This window comes from Vombatus ursinus, unplaced genomic scaffold (assembly GCF_900497805.2).
Source record: "Vombatus ursinus unplaced genomic scaffold, bare-nosed wombat genome assembly UNPS02000580.1, whole genome shotgun sequence".
Lineage (NCBI taxonomy): Eukaryota > Metazoa > Chordata > Mammalia > Diprotodontia > Vombatidae > Vombatus > Vombatus ursinus.
The window spans coordinates 13,966,758-13,975,440 of record NW_020940358.1 but is presented as its reverse complement, the minus strand read 5'-3'; the positions used below and the strand labels follow the sequence as shown (position 1 = coordinate 13,975,440).

The window sequence follows — 8,683 nt, the reverse complement described above, 5'->3', positions numbered from 1 at the left end:
TCAGCGCCGGGAGGACTGGGTGGGTGCCGGGAGCTGGGGGTGGGGGGGTGGGGGAAGGGCTGAGCTTCTGGGCTCTGGTTTGTGCGGGACCTGGCGGTGGGGATTTTCCAAACCCACTCCTCAACGCCCCATATTCATGACATTCTGATGTCGTGCATCAAAGAGAAATGTGAAATTTCTATTGCCTTTCTCCTTTGGAGTTTATTTTTTAAATGACTTGACTTTATAGGATTCTGTTTCCTTCATCTGCTCCCCTCCTCCCCCTGCCCAGTTTTATACCTAGAGAAGCTGCCCCGGTTTCTGCATACTTTCGGTGTTCTTACGTAGCCATTTCTGCCAGGGAGTTGAGTGTAAGCTTTCTTGGAGGCAACCTAAGTAAATGATTATTTTCTTTTGGTGTTGGTGGCTCTTCGCTTTGCTCCTGTTAAAACTGTCGGGGCTGCCGGGAGCTTGGAAGAGGCGATACCAAATGCAACGTGTGCAACTGGTTCTAATTTGTATTTGCAAGGAAACCTAGGACCTTTAGCCCAGTGTTTGTCAATACATCACATTTACCTGTTGTTTTCCTTATCTTTCCCCCCTTGACGGGTTGGTAGAAAACATTCTAAAACTATTGCTGTGGTTTTGCTTCATAAAACAGACACTGACTCCTGAATGTGCAGGGACTTAACGTTTCCTATTTAAAATTAACCCCACATAGTTGAAGCTGCCAAAAGAGGTGGTGTTTTAATGCTGTCATATGGGACGTTGCATTTAATAACAGCTCTCAAAGCATGTAGGCTAGTTGCTACTTTACTGAAACAGAGCAATCTACTGTAATGACTTGATTTTTTTTTTTTTTTTTAGCAAACATTGGTGGAACAGTTATTTCCATTAGAGTTGTTCCTAAGGGGCATCACCCAGGTGTGTGAAATAATAAGGGCTGACACAAATAGTTGCACATTATTTTTATGCCTGGATAAACTTCATTTATCAACATAGGTTTGGCTAGTCTCCAGTTAAAACTATGTTGCTGTTCTCCCTCAAAATCATTCCTTAGGTGTTAATTACTACTTCTCTAACACATCCCAACTTCATTTACCTAAGTCCCCTGTAGAAGAGAAAGGAGATACCTATAACTAGTGGAAAGCCTGAGGAATTCTGTTAAAGGTTACTAGAAAATTGTTGGCAGGCCATAATCATGGCCCTAGAGGAGGGCTAATGTCATTTTAGAAGTCTGTTTATCTGCTTGCTATTCTCTTTAAACCTATTCTGTGCCTTCCAGTTAACATGTTGATAGATTATCTTTTTAGTGTCTTTGTAAGAAAAGATGACAAACTATATCTTTAAAGAAGGGGACCAATGTCTAAAGTGTTAGATGCCAATGAGCAGTAGCTCCTAGTGAATTTCCGAAAACTAAGGTTGAATTGGGTGCCATAAATGCCACTGAAGAAATTACTTTTTTTGTTAATTATCACTTACAAAGGTGGCACTCTGCTTAGAGAAGAGAGATTTTTGAGAGTCATTGTGGTACAATGCAAAGAACACTGAATCTGGAGTCAGAGAACCTTGGATTTAAATCCCGAACTTTGGGCATCCCACTGAACCCCTCTCTTTTGGCCTCAGTTTCTTCTGTAAAATGAAGAAGCTGAACTAGATGACCTCTAAGGTCCTTTCCAGCTCGAAATTATCTTATGAAAATATCCCAAGTAATCTGTGCTCAATGTTCCATCTTCCTTGTCATATGATTCATCCTTTATGTGGAAACCCTTAGTGAAGGCAAGAAATGGGCTTTCTAGAAAAGAGGAGGAAGAAAACCATTTTTTAGTGCTTTTACTGCTGGAGAGTCAGAATCCCTGAAATCACATCACTCAAAGCAACTACACTTTCAGTGTCAACTGAAGAGTAGCATATGAAGGACAAATGCCTATGGAGCTTAGACAGGAATGCAGAAGGCATTTAAAAATATCTTTGTAATGCTTAAATTATAAACGGAACCTAACCACAAAATTAGCTAGAGACTCATCAGCAATCCCTGCTCTGCAGAGATCAAAATCATTACAGTGCAGAAACAAGCGAACCTTGCTGGCTTTTTCATCATATCTACCTTAAAGGGAAGGATAAATGTGTAAGATGTTTTGGGGAAGAAGAGAACAGCAGAAATATTCATTGTTTTGAACAGATATTATATATTAGACTCTTCATTATTATGGAATAAGCAACCTAAGAATGACTTTGATTTGTATATGCTAAGACTTCTTTTTATTATATTTTTGAGTGGGTGTGCTGCAATATATATATGCTACTACAGAAGAAATGAATTAGAACATGTTTCAATTATCTTGCTCAGACGTATTTTAAGCCTCAAACATTACTGCACTGTCTTGTGTTTTTCAATGTTAAAACAAAGAAAATTGATCAGGCTGGTGGATTTCTGGAGGAAGTAAGATGTAAAGGGAGTAATACTGAGTTAGTTTTTGTGAAGTATTTATTAGATGTCAGCAATAACACAGAAGCTTTTCTGACCAGAATAAGGAAACCCATTCCTAGAAATTGGGGACTTTGGGATTCTAAAGCTTCTAAAGTGTGTCTTTTGTGTTGCTCTTACCCTATTGTCAGCTTTCATGTGACCTACCCTTTCCCAAGGCCTACTCCATGTCTTTATCCATCTCTATTCACTCCCAGACAAATCTCTTTTCTCAGAATAAGGAAGTCTTTTTAGGAAGTTTTTTGACCAATCCTTTTGCTCCAGATGTGGGCTAGTGCCAGTTTTTCATTTTCTTTTTTTTCTTTAAGAAAGTAGATTCCACCTATTATACAATGTCTTATATTTGTAGAGCTCTTTTTTAAGAATTGTAAAGGGATTCCTTCTTACTCTGTTATGGTGGTTCTCAAACTTTTTGTTCTCAGGACCACTTTACACTCTTAATTATTGAGGTTCTCAAAGAATTTAGTTGATTTGAATTATAGCTGTTGTTATTTATCGTATTACTAATTAAAACTGATAATTTAAACAAATATCAATTACTTTTAAAATAACAATAAATCCATTAAACTTTAACATAATAACATTTTATGAAAAAATGACAATATTTTTCAAACCAAAATAAGATTAGTGAGAAGTGTCATTGTTTTGCATATTTTTGCAAATTTTTTAATGTTTGAATTAATAGAAGACAGCTTAGTAGAAGACAGGTATAGATTTTCATATCTGTTTCTACATTTAATCTGTTGCAATATGTTATTTTGGTTGAAGTATCTCAAGAAAATTCAGCCTCATAAAGATACTTAGTTGGAAAAGGGAGGAGTATCTTAATAGGCAAATAATATCTTTATTACTATGAAAATTGTTTTGGAGGACCCTCTGAAAGGAACTCAGGATACCTGGGGGTCCGGGGATCATACTCTGAAAACCAGTGCTCTTATCAGCCCTGGTAGGTATGTTTTATTCACGTGGATGAAGTAGGTCAATTAATTCAAAGTTAATGAGGCCAGCAAGGGTCATAAATTCCATATCCGTGTCTATTGACAACCTGTGTTCTATTCCATAGTCTCAGACCTTTTACAGATTTCACCAGTGTTTGCCATTGGTCCTCAGGGAGTATAAGAAACATAATAAATCATATTTGAATGAATAAATTAAAAGGCATTCATTAAGTTTTATTATGTGCCAACTCCAATTTATGCTGTATACACCTTTTACATATGTATACAGTGGACATATCTTTTACATACATAGTTGTTTGCATGTTGCTTCCCCCTTTAGAAAGTAAGCTCTTTGAGGACCTAGGTTTTCTTTGCTTTTCTTAATCTCCTCCCCACCCCCAGTTTAACTCGGAGCCTGACACTAGTAAATTAATAAATGCTTGTTGATCTATTGTTAGGCAATCACCAAGGATACAAAAATTAGAGACTATCATTGCCCTCAAGGAGCCTCCCTTCTAATTAGGGGAAAGCATACTTGAGATTGAGTAATGGCTTGGGGAAGAGGTTTTGGCAGCAAAGTTACTGGAATCGGGATGGGAGACTTTGGGCAGGTGATTGACATAAGCTTTTCAAAAGTAGTGGTGGTTTAATTTGATTATGTTACGGAGGATTTTCTTTTCCCTTTAAAGTAAGTAGATAATCCGTGTATACTGTTATGGAAACAAACCAAAGCCTGACTCAGAGGTGGGCGGGTAAAGACTACTAAATCTCTAAAATCAACTTGCCAGGTTCTTCTTCTCTTTTTTTTTTAAGGAAGGTGAATTTCACTTCTTCCCCTTACCATCTTCCTGCATAAATTTCATAATAAGAAACTTTAGATAGAGTAAAAATACAAAAACCTATGAATGAATTAAATTAATTATGGTATTTCTTAATTACAATATCTTTAATAAACAACATTAGTTCTTTAATTTGGACTACAACCAAAAGCACCTTTCTCCTTTGTAGTAAAGTTCAAAAAGTGTCAGATTCAGAGTTAGAGGATCTAGTTTTAAATCCCACCTCATCTTAAAATGAGGAGGTTAAAAACTAAATCAAGCTGTCTCCCAGCTTTAAAACTATGCTCTTTTGCTCACTTGGTGAGTAGAAATATACGCCACTCACAGTATAAACTATATTTATACTCTAACATTTTGAATGTGTGTTGATAGAACTAAATGGCACAGTTGACCTAGAGTGAAGACCTGAGTTCAAATTCCACCTGAGACACATAGCTGTGTGACTCAGGGCCAGTCACTTAACCGTTGTCTGCTTCAATTTCATCATCTGCAAAATGAGTGCTGTTTTAGTAGTGGTGATACTTCTTTGAAATATGGGTGGTATGGGACATGATGGTTAATATTCTTTAATATTACTTGGCAGTTTCTCATCTCTTTACATTTATTAAAATAATATGAATTGACATTTCTTCAAAAGGTAAGCTCTTAAACATTATTAACACCATCATTTGTCTATAACCATTATATGGCATTTTCTTTTAGATGTTCCAGCAAAATACAAATAACTCTTAACTTACCATATGTACCCTTACAAAATGAGGGTATAGGGTTACAGGGGCCAGTAGATGGAAAAAATTATTAGTTATTTTTTATCATTATTTATCCAACTTAGACTTTTGGAACATGATATTTTAATTTCTTTTTTTTGGTGTTTTGTTTTGTTTTTGGCTAGGCAATGGGGTTAAGTGACTTGCCCAGGGTCACACAGCTAGTAAGTGTTATATATCTGAGGCCGGATTTGAACTCAGGTCCTACTGAATCCAGGGCTGGTGCTCTATCCACTGTGCCACCTAGCTGGCCCAATGATATTTTAATTTACACATAAGAGCGCTACCTAAGTACCTCATCTCCATGTTAGGGTTTGAAAAAATGGACATTGGAATAATGGCCACGATCAGGACAGATAAGTACAATGTTTAGCAAAAAGAAGAGGGTAGATGCTGAGTGCCAACTTCCATCCACCAAAGCATGGCTGCCCTAAAGTTTCTTGGAGAGAACATAAATTCAGTAGGCATAATAAATGTTCATTGCCTTAGCAGAGCCTTAACCCACTGAATTTAGTACTCTAGTTTTATTCTTTCGGTGGTAGTCTATGTATGAGTAACAAAGTTGCCCCATGGTATTATGAGCTTTTTTACCTGAGCTAATGTCCTCATTTTGTGCTCTCCAGTATTCGATCCTTATCTCTTCGGCTTTTTTCCTATGGTGCCATGTATCCAAGATTCCTCAGGCCTATTGATAGTGCATACTATGTGCTTTTTGAAGTACGTCATCTGACCAGATATAACCATAGGCTTCTACTGTGTAACAAGAATTATTGGATTCTAATTTTCATTGCAAAAAGAGAACCTTGAATGATCATGTAAAGTAGATTATTTTAAAAAATACTATAAATGTATCAGTATAGCAAAATAGCATCTACCTGTGTAGTGTTTTTCTAGGTACTAAGCATTATTTTTAATCATAAGCTGTTGATGTCTGTGTAATGTTTTGATAGAATTGGGGTGATTTGCTGGTTTTCCCAATGGTAAAATACCAGTGGGAAAATCTCCTGGAAACACTCCCTTTTCCCATTGGTTTTCAGATGAATTACATTTTTGATATTTATATTAATAACTAAAGTCAAAGAAGTTCCCTCCTAGAATTGTTTTATATTCTTTAGTAGAGTGTTACCAACTCCTGATTATCTGTGTCATTTCTCCTCTTCTTGGCTAGTCTTTTAAGCATGCAGAATAAAGTGTTGTTAGATTTGTATAGTTCACTGCTGGTATCAGATGGGTTGTTTATATCAATGCATACTTAGCATTTCAACAGGCACAGGACTCCCAAACAATTAGCCTAAATCCCAACTCTAGCTTTAAGTAATTGACAGCTGTTTAGGGGGAAGGAAAAAAGGGGAGAGAAAGTTGAACTCTTAAAGCATAATAAATAGATAAAAACTCTCCTGGGAGAAGGTCCTGTGAGGTTCTGCCTTTTTTTCTATTATTGCTGTCTGTACTTGAAGAAAATAGATGTTATCATCAGGACCTTTTACCTAGATTAGAACTGCTTCCAGTGGTATGGGATACTGGGTGTGTCCTGTGTGGTCTCTGCAGACCTAAAAAGAATTAGAAAATCTTAGGGAATATATATTTCCTTAGCAGTGGAGTAGAAGATTTTTTTTTATTTTGTTTTTGTTTCATACTGTATGGAGAAGATAAGGAAAAGCAGTTCCTGCCAAAACGGGAATAAAATTAAAGTGAAAGATGTTTTAGAAAATTGACCAGGTATCAAAGCCTTTAGGTATTTGAAGGTCAGAGAGACCTAGTTTTAGTAGAAGTCTGAGTGAATACCGAATGTTTATATGTGGACTTCATCTTAGAGATTACATAGAACATCGTTTTATTTTATGGAAGTGATATGGTTTGGGGTTGCTTGTCACCCTGAAATGTTAAGGTTCAGGGCAGAGTCCACCTAGAATGAATTCTCCAACTCAAACTATCTTCCACTCAAAGTGGCAAGGTTTGTTGTGATGCCAGTAGTACTAGTGAGATTCTTGGGGAATCTGCAACTTAATGGGGGTGAGACTGATGCTTATATCCAGAAAGGGCAGTGAAAGGATCTGGATGGAATTAAGGACTGGTGAGTAGTCTGGGGTGTGCCAGGTGCTATAGTGAAAGGAATATTATGTAGTCAGTATATGGGAAAATGCAGGAACTGGGTTGCCTTCAAAAACTTGGTCTTTTCCTTTTAGGGGTCCAGGTCCCATTACCCCATCAGAAAGGACTAAGACCCAGAAAGTCAAATAGATCGCTTTTTTCTTGTACTCATTGACAAATTATCATCATTGCTGCCTTACGTGCCATGATTGTGATGAGTTTTGTAAAGTACATGGATTTTAATGATGTGAATATTTGGTGTTTCTTAGTACTGTATAATCCCCAAAGTTAATAATACCTGAAAAATTTGAGATTGTGTGGGAGGCTATTAGTTTTATATTTTTATTGATTTTTTTGTGTGTTTTTATATTACCTTTATTTCAAAATAGTTCATTCTCCCTCTCCTTTCCAATGAGCTATTTCTCATGGAGGGAGGGTTAGTCAGTTAAGCAAACTAACCAATATATCAACCAAGTCTGACAGCATATGCAGTGTTTCATTTCCTCAGTCCCCACCCCTGCAAAGAAAGGAGAGATAGATGTGTGTTTTCTCATTTCTTCTCTAGAGCCACATTTGGTTGTTACAACACAGTAACATTCTATTACATTCATGCTGGACATTTTTATTTTAAGCCATTTCCCAATCAGTGGGTGTATCCTTTGTTTCTAGTTCTTGGGTGCCACAAAAAGTGCTAGGATTATTTTGGTGTAGATTGGACCAGTTTTTTCTGTCTTTGACTTGGGTAACAGTGGGATCTCCAGATAAAAGGCTTTTGACAGCTTAGTCACTTTTAAACTAAGTCTAAATTGTTTTTAAGAGTGGTTAGACCAATCTACAGCTCTGTCTGCAGTATTGATGTGCTTCTGTTTCTAAAGCCTCTCCAACATGGACTCTTTTTGTCTTTGCCAGTTTGTTGCTGTGAGATAAAACTGCAAAGTTGTTTTGCTTTGCACATCTCTTACCCTTCATGATTTGTAACACTCTTTGATAATAGTTTATAATTTGCTAATAGTTTATTAACAGTTTTTAGTTCTTTTGAGAATTGTTTGTATCCTTTGAATATTTTGCCATTGGTGAATGAGCTTTAGGTTTTTTTTTTTACATTTGTATTAGTTCACTCTTTATCTTAGATATCAGACCCTTAGCATAGATATTTGATAGTTTCCCCTCTATGCCCATCCCCCCAGTCAATAGCTTCCCTTATCCTAATATCATGTGGTACAAAAGCTTTTTAATAATCATATAATCAAAATTATCAGTTTTATCTTTTGTGATGTCTTCTTTCCCTTGTTTGGGTCCTCCTTCCCACCCCACCCTTCAATACCTGTGAAAGGTACCTGATCTGATTCTCTTCTTCCTCTTTAAATAGTATGGCATTTAATAGGCTCTAATGTGCAGTTATCAAATTAGAAATGACTGGAATAATTTTTTAAAATTATTCTTGCAAATTGCACTTTATAACATTTATAACCACTTGAGTCCTGAATGCCACTTTAGGGCCTCAGTAATACCAGTGGGTGTCAGATCAGTCGTGTGTGTGTGTGTGTGTGTGTGTGTGTGTGTGTGTGTGTGTGTGTGTGT

General features: G+C 36.7%; 1 protein-coding gene across 1 annotated transcript in view; it reads left to right on the top strand.

The window, feature by feature from the left end:
- The window catches only part of VAPB (VAMP associated protein B and C), a 61,698-nt gene that overhangs the window by 356 nt on the left and 52,659 nt on the right, over positions 1-8,683 (top strand). The window lies entirely within an intron of this gene.